We start from the raw sequence: 12309 nt of genomic DNA, 5'->3' as shown, positions 1-12309 counted from the left end.
TGTGATCAGAGTTACACCTGCAGAGGAAAGAAGAGGAACTAACATTAAGCCCACGTGTTAGCTCTGTGATAAGAGCTACACATGTATCCTCTCCACGTGATGCAGTAGAGGGACACCATTTGGAGACCAGTCAAACTTAGGTTTAGATTTTCTGCCTTCCTTATTAATTTTAAGAGTCATCTGAGTTAATTCCTGTAGCTCTTTGGACTTCTCTCATCCTCATGTTTAACAGGTAACTTGCAGGGTTGTGACAAAAACAGATGTGAAGTGTGAGATATATGACACAGTAAGTATAGTCATAGGGTTGCTACTAATATACACTAGAGGAGCTGAAATTCAAATCCATGTTTGTCTCCAAAAATACAAGTGATACAAGCCCTGTCAGTCAGAAGGCTCAAGTCCCTTGGACACAGTGTCTGATTGGGCAGTAGATTTGTAATACACCATCATTAACCCTAAGAATTATGTGGGAGATGTGGTCACAGAAGCTTTCTTTTGTCTGATGGATTGACAGCTGTGAGAATGTAAATGTAGAGATGACAGCTGGCCTTTGCCACCATGAAGCATGAACCTGCCAAGAGGCAAAAGCAAAACAGAAGCCTGTGGAGTCAGGAGAATGACAGAGTCCTAAGTCAGCGATATCTGACATCAGCCCAAACTATGCAGGTTTTCAGGTAAATGAGTTAAATATTAATAATAACCACACAACAATTAACATCTCTTTTGGCTTGCATTGAATTCTCGGTCACTTGCATCTAATAGTAGTGACTGATAAATTCGAATTAGCACATTTGGGGCTAACAGTAACATTGGGCCAGTGAGATTTAACCAGTAGGGGAGAAAACTATAAAAAAAGTGAAGACAGTCCATGAGGACTCTTTGTTTGAGAAGCTGAGCTTTTAAAAATAATTACAAAGAGAAGATGCAGTAGCGTTGAGGAAGTATTTATCCTAAGATGGGAGAGACCTGACCATGTTTATAGGCTAAGGGAAAGATGCCAGAGGAAGGGAAAATGTTAACAGTACTAAGAAGAAAGTAATAATTCAAGGAAAGTCCAGGAGAGGCAGGATGCAATGAATAGTTCTGTTGCCGTGAAATCTCTAGTAAGATCTAGCTTTCATTGAGGGCAAATTGGATGAAAAATGTGCATTTGTTGTAGCTTTTATTTATTTTTGCTTCTTCAGCCTAAGTATTTTTTTTGTCTTCTCTACTCTGTCCTGCTTCTGCAAAGCATATGAAATTTTGTAATACCCTATTCTTCCCATCCAAAGTGAAAACCCCAACATCAATAAGCAGATTTAAACTAACCTTTCAATTCAAACTAGGAGAGGTCTTCATGACCAGAAATTACCCCAGGATTATTTAAAGCCCCTTAAAATAATCATTTTGTAGGCTTTTAGGTTCTACTTTGTTTTTTTTTTTTTTTTTTGCCTGAAAATCTGTACAATCTAATGCACAAAAACAATGGGAAAGAGAGATGACGTCAAACGTGTGAAAGAAATGGCAGGAATCCAATGGGAAAGGCTTGCCCTCCACATTTGGCAGGAGGACTGCAGGGAGTCTGAGGGCTTGCAGAATGATGAGTCACACTTGAGCGGAGGCTCTGGAAGAGTTAGTTGAAGGGAAGGTTGGAGCGCTCCCTGAAATGTATAATTGCCTCAGGCCGTTTGCAATATGTGTGTGATCACAGCAAGTCCAAAGAAGCCCTGAGAGCCTCAGATTTTCTTTCTGGAAACAGCAAAGTATCCTTAGCTGCTTGCCTCTATGCTGGGTGTAAAACCTCAACCCTTTTTTGCTTTAGGGAGAAAACATTTCAAAAGGACCACTTTTTAGAAAGCTTTATTCGAACCAAAGTCTATAATATGGGGGTTAAAATGTAAATAAAGCCATAACTCTGAAAGAAAGATTGGATTGCCCAAAAGTCAGGTGGATCACAAATCAAATGACCTTGAAAGAGCTTAACAAAAGCTCAGAGACAGGAAAGAAGAGACCTGTTTGTTTAACTCTGAATCAATCAACAAAATAAGTGTGTGACTGGCAGCAAACAATGAGCCAGCAGACAACCTCTAAAATAGCTAGGCAAAGAGCAAGGTCAGATTTAAATATCAAACAATATTTGACAATGCTTCAAATATGAAATGCCATGGGTTACGAATAGCAAGTTCTGGAATCTTGTGTCTAGTAAACTTTTCAATATTTAATGCACTAAGCAGGAATGAGGCATCTTTTTGCATTATAGGATCATTAAGATGGTAAGTACCTTCAATGATTAGAAGAGACACACAAAGAAATATTTTATTACTTATAGGTCCTGGGAAATTCACTGTACACCTGGTGGCCACAGATGCAGAGGTTAGGGAGGACAGGCAGGAAGGGAAATGGAGATTTTATTGAGATCGGGGCATTATCCACAGTTTCCATGAGGAATTTTAATTGATAGTTTTATAGCAAGCAGAGTACAAGTCTTTGGAAGTCACTCTGTGACTGAGAGGTAGTAACTATGGTATATCTGACAGTATAAGGGTCAGTGGGACCAGCCAAGTATATGATATCTATCTGTCCATTTGGAGGAGGTCACCAGGAGGAAAAAGCGTAAGGCAAATTTATCTGGATTGGTCACATTGAGAAACTGGGAGGAGGTACAAAACTAGAACTGTGTTAAAGGTGACTAAGCCCTGCTTCTGGTGTGAGAAAGTCCAGCTCATGCTCAAAATGGATGCCTAGGTGACATAAAATTATAAGAATTCACTACATGTATAAATATATAAATAACAGCTATTGTCCTGATTCAATTTGTGTGCTATTTATATTCATATAACTCTGAGAAGTAGTAGCAAAATTCCAATTTTTCACCAAAGAATTAGATGTTAAGTTTGTGATGTAAAATAAAACTCTTTTTTATATTCTTGTGTGTTCAGATTTACCAGAAAATAAAAAGAAGTTAGATATTTTATAGGTTGAATTGTCTAAATGTGACCTAAGTCCCACAAATTACTTTTTAAGCAATGTGCTACGAAGTCAATAAAATTCTCTCACAGACAATGTCTCTGAGTTTGTCAATTGGTTCTTAGAAGATTATGTGAGGGAACATTTTGTTTCTGAAGCATTAAATAATACCAAATGACACATTTATGGAAGTATAGAACAGTGCTGGGCTGCCCAAAATGGATAAAGAACTGCTGGTGTGGTAGTTATGCAATGGTGTCAGAACACAGCCTTAGACTCTGCCAAAACATCTGTTAAGTTGTAGCCATTATAATATAAGGCTTACTTTTATCATTCTCAAAGACCCAGCACCCTTGAGAGGAGAGAAAGGATAGCTTCCTCTCAGTTTGGGGAATTTATAACAAAGACACAAAGCCTTTACAACACAATTGATCAAATGACTTGAACATTTCCTTGTTCCATTTTCACTTGCTTAAGAGAAAAACCTTGAAATTCGATTAATGTAGAATAAAACTGAAGTTTCTGCACATTGTAAACATCTCTGACATGTGACTAGAATGATGTCAGCAGAACCAGTGATCTGAGGCCAACAGGGAACTGTGAAAAGATGTCCTCTAACAGCCACTGAGGAGGGGGTTGGGTTGCCTTTGACTTCTACCCAGAAGAGGGTTCTGCACTGCCATCCATTTGAAGAGAGCTGGAAGCCTTGGGCCAGGGAGAGCTGATTATTTCCATTCTTCCTTTGTATGAAAATTGTTGGCCCTATTCCTGGCTTACTTTATAGCTTGAATTACCTCATTATTCTTACTTTCCTCCAGTGTCCTGTCCTGAAGAGCTTTTTCCTGAATGTGCTTTTTCTGTCTCTGTCTTCAGAGTTGATCATGCAGAAATCTCATTAAGAAGGTCAAATTGTTGCCCTCCAGGATGTGATAACAGTGACTTTTGCTTGGCGATCACAATTTATGTCTTAAATGTAGTACTTCTGAGGAAGTCTTCTGAATTGTCCAATATATTTCCCCTAGTTTATAGGACTGAGCTATATATAAATATACATTTTTTTCTTTTGGAAGAAAATAACCATTCTAATAGTCTTTAAATCTCTTGAGATTAATGGTCAAGTGCCAAAATATTACAGTGAACAAAAAAGAACTACTGCTACCTTGTGCTTATCTTGAGCTAGTGGCTCAGCTTTTTAAATACCTTAATTCTAATTGTCCCATTAGCTTGCAAGTCCCAGGGTTAGGATCAGAGCCCTAGCCTGTCTCCTTCCAAATCTTCTTTATCATATCATACAATGTTGCCTCTCCATTGAAAGATGAGCTTATTACATATATAAGTAGCAGATTGTTTCTTGAAGCATTTTGTTAGCTATTATTTTGTCTTCACAAGAATCTCATGAGTTTCATAGATGTTTTCTTAGCTTTTTGTTAAAGAAAGAGAACCAGAAGTACTCTCCCACCTCCTTACAAAGGTCAATCATTACAGGATCTGGAATTCAGGTCTTTTGTGTTGAAATACTGTGCCATTTGCATAATATCACATTGTCTATTTTGAGTATTTATTTTGGGATAGATACAACTTAGTTAAGGTTTATGATACATTCATTCAGATTTCCACAGATAACCATGTAATTTCACGTGCTGTAGGTAAGGCTGTAGGTAAGAGGTGCTATTGTACACTGTGGAGAAAAACACGATTTTGTTTACTAAGAGCAGGAACCTTGTATCTTCAACAATTACTGTAGTGTCTGGCAAATAGTAGGTGTCCAATAAATATCTGACAAATGAAGAATAGCTTAACATTTGTAGCTTATGAGGGACCTTCCTTGTTAATAAAGACAGACTTTTTCTAGTCATAAAAATGAATTAAAAACACTGATTTGTATTTAGAATTGTGAAGGTATAACATCTCAACTTGTCTGTGAGGCTCAGTGATAAAAAAGTGACCACCGTCATTCAAAGGGCCTCATGCAGAAAATATGGCCTGAGATACAATTTTTAATTTGAATATGTACATAATACCAAATTCATAAATAAAATTAAAATCTACTAGGTTTATAAATGGTATATATACTCATTGAATTCACTAAAGATGGTCTTATGATACTAAGGATTTGTTAATTGCTTCAATTGATAATCCAATAAATTTTTTAAAATATCTTTGTTAGTATATAATAGTTGTATGGGGGTTTCATGTGACATTTCCATATATGCATACAATGTACCCCAGTTTAGTTCACCCCTCCATTCTTCTTCCTCTTCCATCCATACCCTCTTCTTAAAATAACTTTGACAGCTTTCAATGTTGCATATTCATACATGTGTAGAAAGTACATCAATCAGACTCACCTTCCTTTACACTCTTCATTTACCCCCACTCCTGCTAGTTCCCTCCCTTTAACATGACCTGTTTCACATTCCTGTCCTTCACTGTTTAATTGTCTGTCTGTTTTCAGTAGGGTTTTGCCTTGGTATTTTACTGGTCAATATATTGTACTAGAATTAGTCTAACCCTGTCCGTCACCCTTCCTCATCCTTTCCCCCTACCCTGAATTATTCAACAGTTTTCAGTGTGTTCTACCCAGGTGCGATGTATTTCAGTATCACTCACTGTCTCATTCTCTTGAGTGCCTTCAATGTGTTAGTCTAAATAGTGGAGATATAGCAATAACAAAATAGAGAACCATGCTGATGTGTTCCAGCTTTCTGCCACTGTAACAAATGCTGAGATAATCACCTTATAAAGAGAACAGGGTTGCTTTGGCTCATTGTCTTGGAGGTTTCAATCCATGATCATGTGGTCCTGTTGCTTTTGGTTGGTGACAAGGCAGCACACACATCATGGCAGAGAGCACATGAAGAAGTACAGCTGCTCACCTCATGGCTGGGAGGCACAAGGGGAAGAGACCAGAGTCACACAATGCCCTTCAAAGGTGCACCTCCAATGACCTAAAACCTCAAAGTAAGTCCCACAGTTTCTACAACCTACTAACAGTACCAAACTGGGCACCAAGCCTTGAACACATGGGACTTTGGAAGACACTCAATGTGTACTCCATGGGAGCTTTCCACGTTCGAGTACAAAAAGAATGAATAAACAAAAAATTAAATGTATATAATTTCAAATAAATGATGATAAAACATGGCATGGCATGGCATGGTATGTGTGTGTGTGTGTGTGTGTGTGTGTGTGTGTGTGTGTCTGCATGCATATAGTTTTAAGAGGTTTCATATATTAGATGACATCTGACCAAAATTATGAAGGAGATAAGAGAGATGCAGATAGTTGGGTGGGAAGGGGGTCCTTAAGACCGGACTATTGGAGAAGAGGAAGAAGGCTGGTGCTGGAGAGGGAACATGATATACGGTATGGTGTGGGTGTAGTATGAGTGTCTGTCCTCCAGAATCCATTGTGATTGAGGCTTTGTCCCCCGGAAGTGCCTGGAGAGGTGGTAGAACCTTTGGAGTAAGGCCCAGTGGGAGGTCCTTGAGTCATCAGTGGCTTGATCTCATGAGGGAGTTCTCTGAATGAGGGTTGTTAAAAATGGTACAAGCCTGATTGCTCCTGCTCTTTCTGCTCTTGGTTAAGGTGTAATGACTTGCTCCTTTATTCACTCCACCATCTACCATTCACCATGAGGTCTTCACTGGAACTGAACTGATGCAGAAGCTATGCCTGTAAGTTTTCAAAATCGTGAGTTAAATAATCCTCTTTTTCTTCATAAGTAGGCTGCATGAGATACTTCATTAAACTAATGCAAAACTGACTAATACAGAGCTCACGATAAAGTCAGGGAGGTGGGATGGAAGTAATATGATTGCTATGGCTTACAATTTTCTGGTAATGGAAAATGGTTTATGGGCTTTGAGCAGAAAAATGACGTGATTTAATTGGGACTTTGTAAGAATTATTCTCACTTCTTAGTATTCTGTGAATTGTCCAGGGCCACAGGTAGAAACTATTACAATGAAAGGTGATGGTGACTGACTGAGGGATTAGTAGTGGAGTCGAGAATAGTGACCATTTGCTGGATATGTATTTGAAGCAGAATTGCTGAGATTTGTCAAGGGAATAAATATGGGTTAGAAAAGAAAGATTAGACAAGGATGACAGAATTTCTTGGCCTAAGCAACTAGAAGGATTGAGTTACCATTTACTGGGATGGGAGACTCTAGAAGGAAGTGGTTTAGGTGATTAGAAATTCAGTTGGGAGTCATAGATTGGGAGCAGAATGGTCAAGGCTGGAGCTCAGTATATCCAGACCTGATAAGTCATCAGTTTACAGATGGTACTTAAAGGCCTAAGACCGAATGAGCTCACCTTGGGGAGTCCTGTTGATTGATAAGACGTCCAAAGACTAAAGCCACTGCAGCACTGAAGATAAACAAAATGCAGGGGAAGAGAGCCCAGTGAAGGAGAAGAAAAAGCGGGAGCGTTTGATATCTTAAAGCCAAGTGATAAACGTGTTTGAAAGGAGATTAAGCAATAGTTGCAAATGTTGCTTAAAGATCACAGGAAATGAGGAGAGAGAACTCATCAAAAGCTTTAGCAGTAGGAGGTTATTCCTGACCTTAAAGAAATCCACTGTTCAGTGGAGATACGGGGCCAAAAATCCTGAATGGAGTGGGTTAGAGAGTAGAGGACAGCAATTAAAGCAAAAATAATACAATCATATTTTGTGAGAGCAGGGAAATGGAGCCGTGACTGGAGAAGACTAAGGACTAAGTGAATTAGGTGGCACATTCTGATGACATGAAACCCTAGCGCTGGTGAGTATAGGGAGGAGCCAGGGAGAGAGAACACATATCAGCATCCACACCTAAGCACCAAGTAGGCCTGTGGCAGAGAAATGTGAATTTGTGTTCTTAAGACTGAGATATTTTTCATCTAGAGTAAAAAGGTAAACAGAAATTTCACTGACACATGGGAAGATTTGGGGTGTTTTCCTGGTTACTGGCTCTTTGGGCCTCAGAGCTTAACGAATGGATTTGGAAAGTGAATAATGACAAGAGGCAAGGTCAGATTTCAGAGAGATCAGAGCATGGGGGTCCCAGAAATGGGTCATAATCTAAGAGTGAAGGGTTTCCTAAACAGAAAAGGATTAAACCTCATAGTCTTAAAGCAAATTAAAGGGATAAGGTTATGAGTGTTAGAGATGAGGGAGGAGCAGATGGGAGTCCTGCTGGTAGTACACAAGACTGTTGAGGGTTTTGTTTTGTGATTCCTGTAAATGCCAACTGTTCTTTCCTTTTTCTAGCTGCTAGGATTTTTAGATTTCCAACTAACTCTAGACTTCTTGTACTGTGCTATATATACATATTACCATAATATAGTACACAAGTAAAGAGAGGAAAAAATACTCGATGAAACCTCATCCCAGATGGAATGGAGTAACTTGTGCTGGCCCAGGATTTACTATTAAAAACTAGAAAAGCCAGATAAAATAATGATCAGTTTGATGACAGCAGATCCTGCTGAGGAAATAGATACTGGAGGGACAGAACTTTGGAGTGCAGGGTTCATGTGGCTTATTCTCTCCTCTGGAGGATCCAACTGCTGGGTTAAAGAGCTACACAGGATTAAAGACAGCAGATGAACGGAAGTGTCTAATCATTCTTGAAATGTCTGGTGATTTCCTGTATTTTTGACGGGAGGGTGGGTAGACACTGGGATGAATAGTCATTAAGTCCCTTGGGGGAAGCCCAAAGAAAGAGATCGTGGTAGTCAGTGTGTACTGTGGTGTAATGGGTCCTTCTGAAGGATCCTTATGTTCCAGGCAACTGGTTCTAAATCTGAAAACCACCTCAGATCTGAGAACTGAGCAAAGACTTTTGATACTTTAATCAGGAAGTTGCTCTTTTCTTCCTACACCTCCATCCTTTGCTATTGTAATAATGGATTTTGAGTAGATCCTTGCTTTTTCTCAAAGGGACACCATACTCTATAGATCGCCTGCAGAGTTTCCTGTGGGTCAAGCTTGCTAGGATACTACATGAAAACTACAGCCTCCTAGCTTATTAAGCCCACCACCTGGTCTCTGTCATTGGGATGGAAAAGCCTGAACGTGGTCCCCATGGGTGTTAATAAGCCCAGCTCTGTGACCACTCCTGGCTTCCAAGGAGAGCCACCTCTGAACTTCTTAGTAGTGTTGTGCCCTGCATACACACCTGAGAGTCTTAGGGAATGTGTGGTCCTCTAACCCCGCCCCCATGGAGCATATCCTCGGATGGTCTTCCATCCTTACATAATGCACTTACTGAGGCATGCCCACTTCTCTTAGCCTCTTTTTTCCTTCCTATGTGCCAGAGAAATTTGGACATTTCTACTTCATTGACCATTTACTTCTCCCAGAATTCAAGTAGCCTAGCAATTATTTTGTTTCCTACTCACAGGGGTTGTAGCTCAGGCACTGAGTCCTGATATGGCTTAAATATTTTTGTCAACCCCAAACTTCATGTCAAACAAATTTTGAGGTTCTAGCTTCATTACTGGAATTAGGTACCTTTATGAAAGTACTTGACACATGGTTATTGCCCCCTCTTTGTACCTCTTCTATCCCTCTGCCATGTGAAGACACATAGAGAGCACCATGTAAGAGAAATAAGCCCTCACCAGATAGGTACCCCACCAACACTTTGATCTTGAATTTCTCAACCTCCTGAATTGTGAGAAATAAATTTCTGTTGTTTATAAATTACCTGGTCTCACATATTTTATCAGAACAGCCCAAACAGATAAGTTCCACATTCCTAAGAAAGTGTATATAACTAACCAAGTTCTTGCTCCTCAAGTCTTACATTCTAGTTCCCTTGATCAAGCACTATCAGAATCTAGCTTTAGGAATTGGATTCACTATTAAATTCTCACTGAGAATTTTAGGTAGGTAATGTTTTCCTTCATTATCAGGCCAAATTCATCCTCTGCCAGGTTATTTTTGGATTTAACCCTAGTTATTATAGTCATTATAAATGGGGGCAAATTCTGTTGAGCATAACTGATGCCTCAGTGATGAGAAATTTTGCTATCATCTTCAGGCAGAGAAGTGCCAACTGTTGCTAGGGAGCAATGAGCTACTTCCTTAGCCTGGAGAGTTCCCCAGAGTTAGAGAACCCATAGCTGCAGGTGCACCACCCCGGTGTCTCACCCTCATTTCTCAGATCTCAAGTTTTATCCACCATGCACAAGTCCTTCACACGACAGGTCTACTTCGATTGAACTTTCAAACATCTCTGAAATGCTACAACCCCAGTAATCAAGACAGTAGTAGTGAATTCAGGTCCTAATGCCTTTTTTTTTAACTCCCTAAAATCTTGGTCACTTACATTTTGGCTTCCTTGTCGCCTTCTGATGGTATTTATTGTATATTTGCATTTTTTTGCAAGCTTTTTCAGTTATTCTGGGTAAGAAATACAGTCTTTTATTAGCAACTCAGTCATAGGTAAGTCTTATATCATTAAACTTTAAAGCATATATGTATTAACACTCTTTCTCCCTTAGGGACTCAGTTTTGATTTAACTCTTGACATTCAAATTAACCCACATAATTAGCATTTTCTTTCTAAAAAGACTATATTCTCTGTAAACCTTTCTTCATCATTACCTCATGATCCTGCTAGACAATACTTCTTTCATCTTAAGACAGAATTTGTTTTGAAATATGAACATTAATTTTCTGGGGATGAAGCAAGACCTCAGGTCTGATATTGTAAAAGAATTAATAAAACTCTGTGTGCATGTTTGTGTTTCTATGCTGGGAAGGGAACTAGGGCAAGGGGCTGTAGAGGAGGAATGTTATTTAGCTATTGTCTTCCTGGGAAAATGAAATGGTAAGTTAACATTTGAATCAAAACTACCATTTTCATGACATCAAGTTTACTGTTTTTCTTATTTCTTTTCTCAAATGCAAATGTCATGCTTTATATTAGTAGTAAATATTTTGGAAAAGTATTGAAGAGATAAGGTGTACTTGAAGTATTTTTAAATGTATGATTTATGAAGGAAATAATATTTCAAATATGCAGTTAGCAATACATTGAATTTCTGAAAGTCCAAATTTAGTTTTGAAGTTAAAAATTATTTGCTGATTTATCCATAGCTACTCAAGTTCTGAATTTTATAAATTTCAAATCTGTTGTGGCTTGTATATGAAATGCTCCCTGATTCATGTGTTGAAGGGTTGGAACTCAGGATCACATGGGCACTGGCTTTATCAATGGATGTATCTCTTGATGACGTCAGCGTTCAATGGGCTATTAGGAGGGGGGACCTGGTGGGAGGAAGGAGGTTATTAGGGGTAGGCCTTTGAATTGTACCTCTTGTCCCTGACATCTTCCATCTGTCTTTGTCTTTCTCCTCTCACCTCCCTCCCTCTCCCTCTCTCTCTGCCTTCTTCCTATCATGAAGTGAACCATTTTGCTCAGCACACAGCTTCCTGCCCTGTTATCCTGCCTCTACACACATAGACCCTGAAGCAATGGAGCCAAGTGACCATGGGTTGAAACCCCCAAACCGTGAGAAAATAAATCCCTTTATCCTGAAGTTGTTTTCTCAGGTGTTTTACCACAGTGATGAAAAGTGACTAACACAAACCTTTTGTGGGCTTTTTCATCTTTATTTCTACTATATAGCTATTTGATAGGAAAGAGTGTATATTCAACACTATAGTTTTTGGATGAACAAACTGGAGCTTTAAATAAGTAGCTTAAGTTGCATGAGTATACATGGGACTGTCAGGACTTAAACCACGCTGGACTGCATCTAGAGCCCGTGCTTTGCATTGTAAAATCACAGCACATATGACATGCGAGGGGCACATGCTTAATGTTGGGGACATGAGAATAAGTAGATTACTGATCCTGTGCTATTTTCATCTTAAAATCTCTTCACACATAATAGTACCAATGTTTGCTTGTTTTCGCTAAGTCACTCCACTCTGTCTTGTATTATATTTTGTAAACTAACAACATTATTGGTTTTCCAGTTAGCTGGATGCAGATATGATAAAACAAAACAGTGTACACTGCATGGATACCATCTGACTCAGTGAGAATCAATTCATATCTACCTGAGAGTTTTCTAGTACAGATTTATAAGTAGGATTTAAACCTATAACTAAGGCTTAAGTTTTTTCTTCACTGAAAATTAGGCTTGGTGTAAAAGTTTTGATGTGATGTTTCTACCATATGAATAGCCACAAGATAATGCTTTGTTTTGACTAGTGATAGTGGTAGTAGTAAGAGAGATGGAGTTTAGAATTGCATGGTATCTTGCAAGGTCTCCATTATCTTTTCATCTGTGTGATTATGATAAAAATAGTTCATTTAGGAAGTAATCTATTAACTTTTACTAGAAAAAATTCTGCTT

At 38.8% G+C, this 12309-nt stretch overlaps 1 long non-coding RNA gene across 1 annotated transcript; it reads left to right on the top strand.

The window, feature by feature from the left end:
- Positions 1-5776: 5776 nt before the first annotated feature.
- Positions 5777-11960, top strand: LOC141423852 (uncharacterized). Its single transcript, XR_012448622.1, has 3 exons — positions 5777-5907; positions 6535-6623; positions 11350-11960. It is a non-coding gene; the product is annotated as an uncharacterized lncRNA (long non-coding RNA).
- The last annotated feature ends 349 nt before the right edge of the window (positions 11961-12309 follow it).

The sequence above is a fragment of the Castor canadensis genome, chromosome 6 (genome assembly GCF_047511655.1).
Source record: "Castor canadensis chromosome 6, mCasCan1.hap1v2, whole genome shotgun sequence".
NCBI classification, from domain to species: domain Eukaryota; kingdom Metazoa; phylum Chordata; class Mammalia; order Rodentia; family Castoridae; genus Castor; species Castor canadensis.
This window is presented reverse-complemented; position numbering and strand designations above follow the sequence as displayed.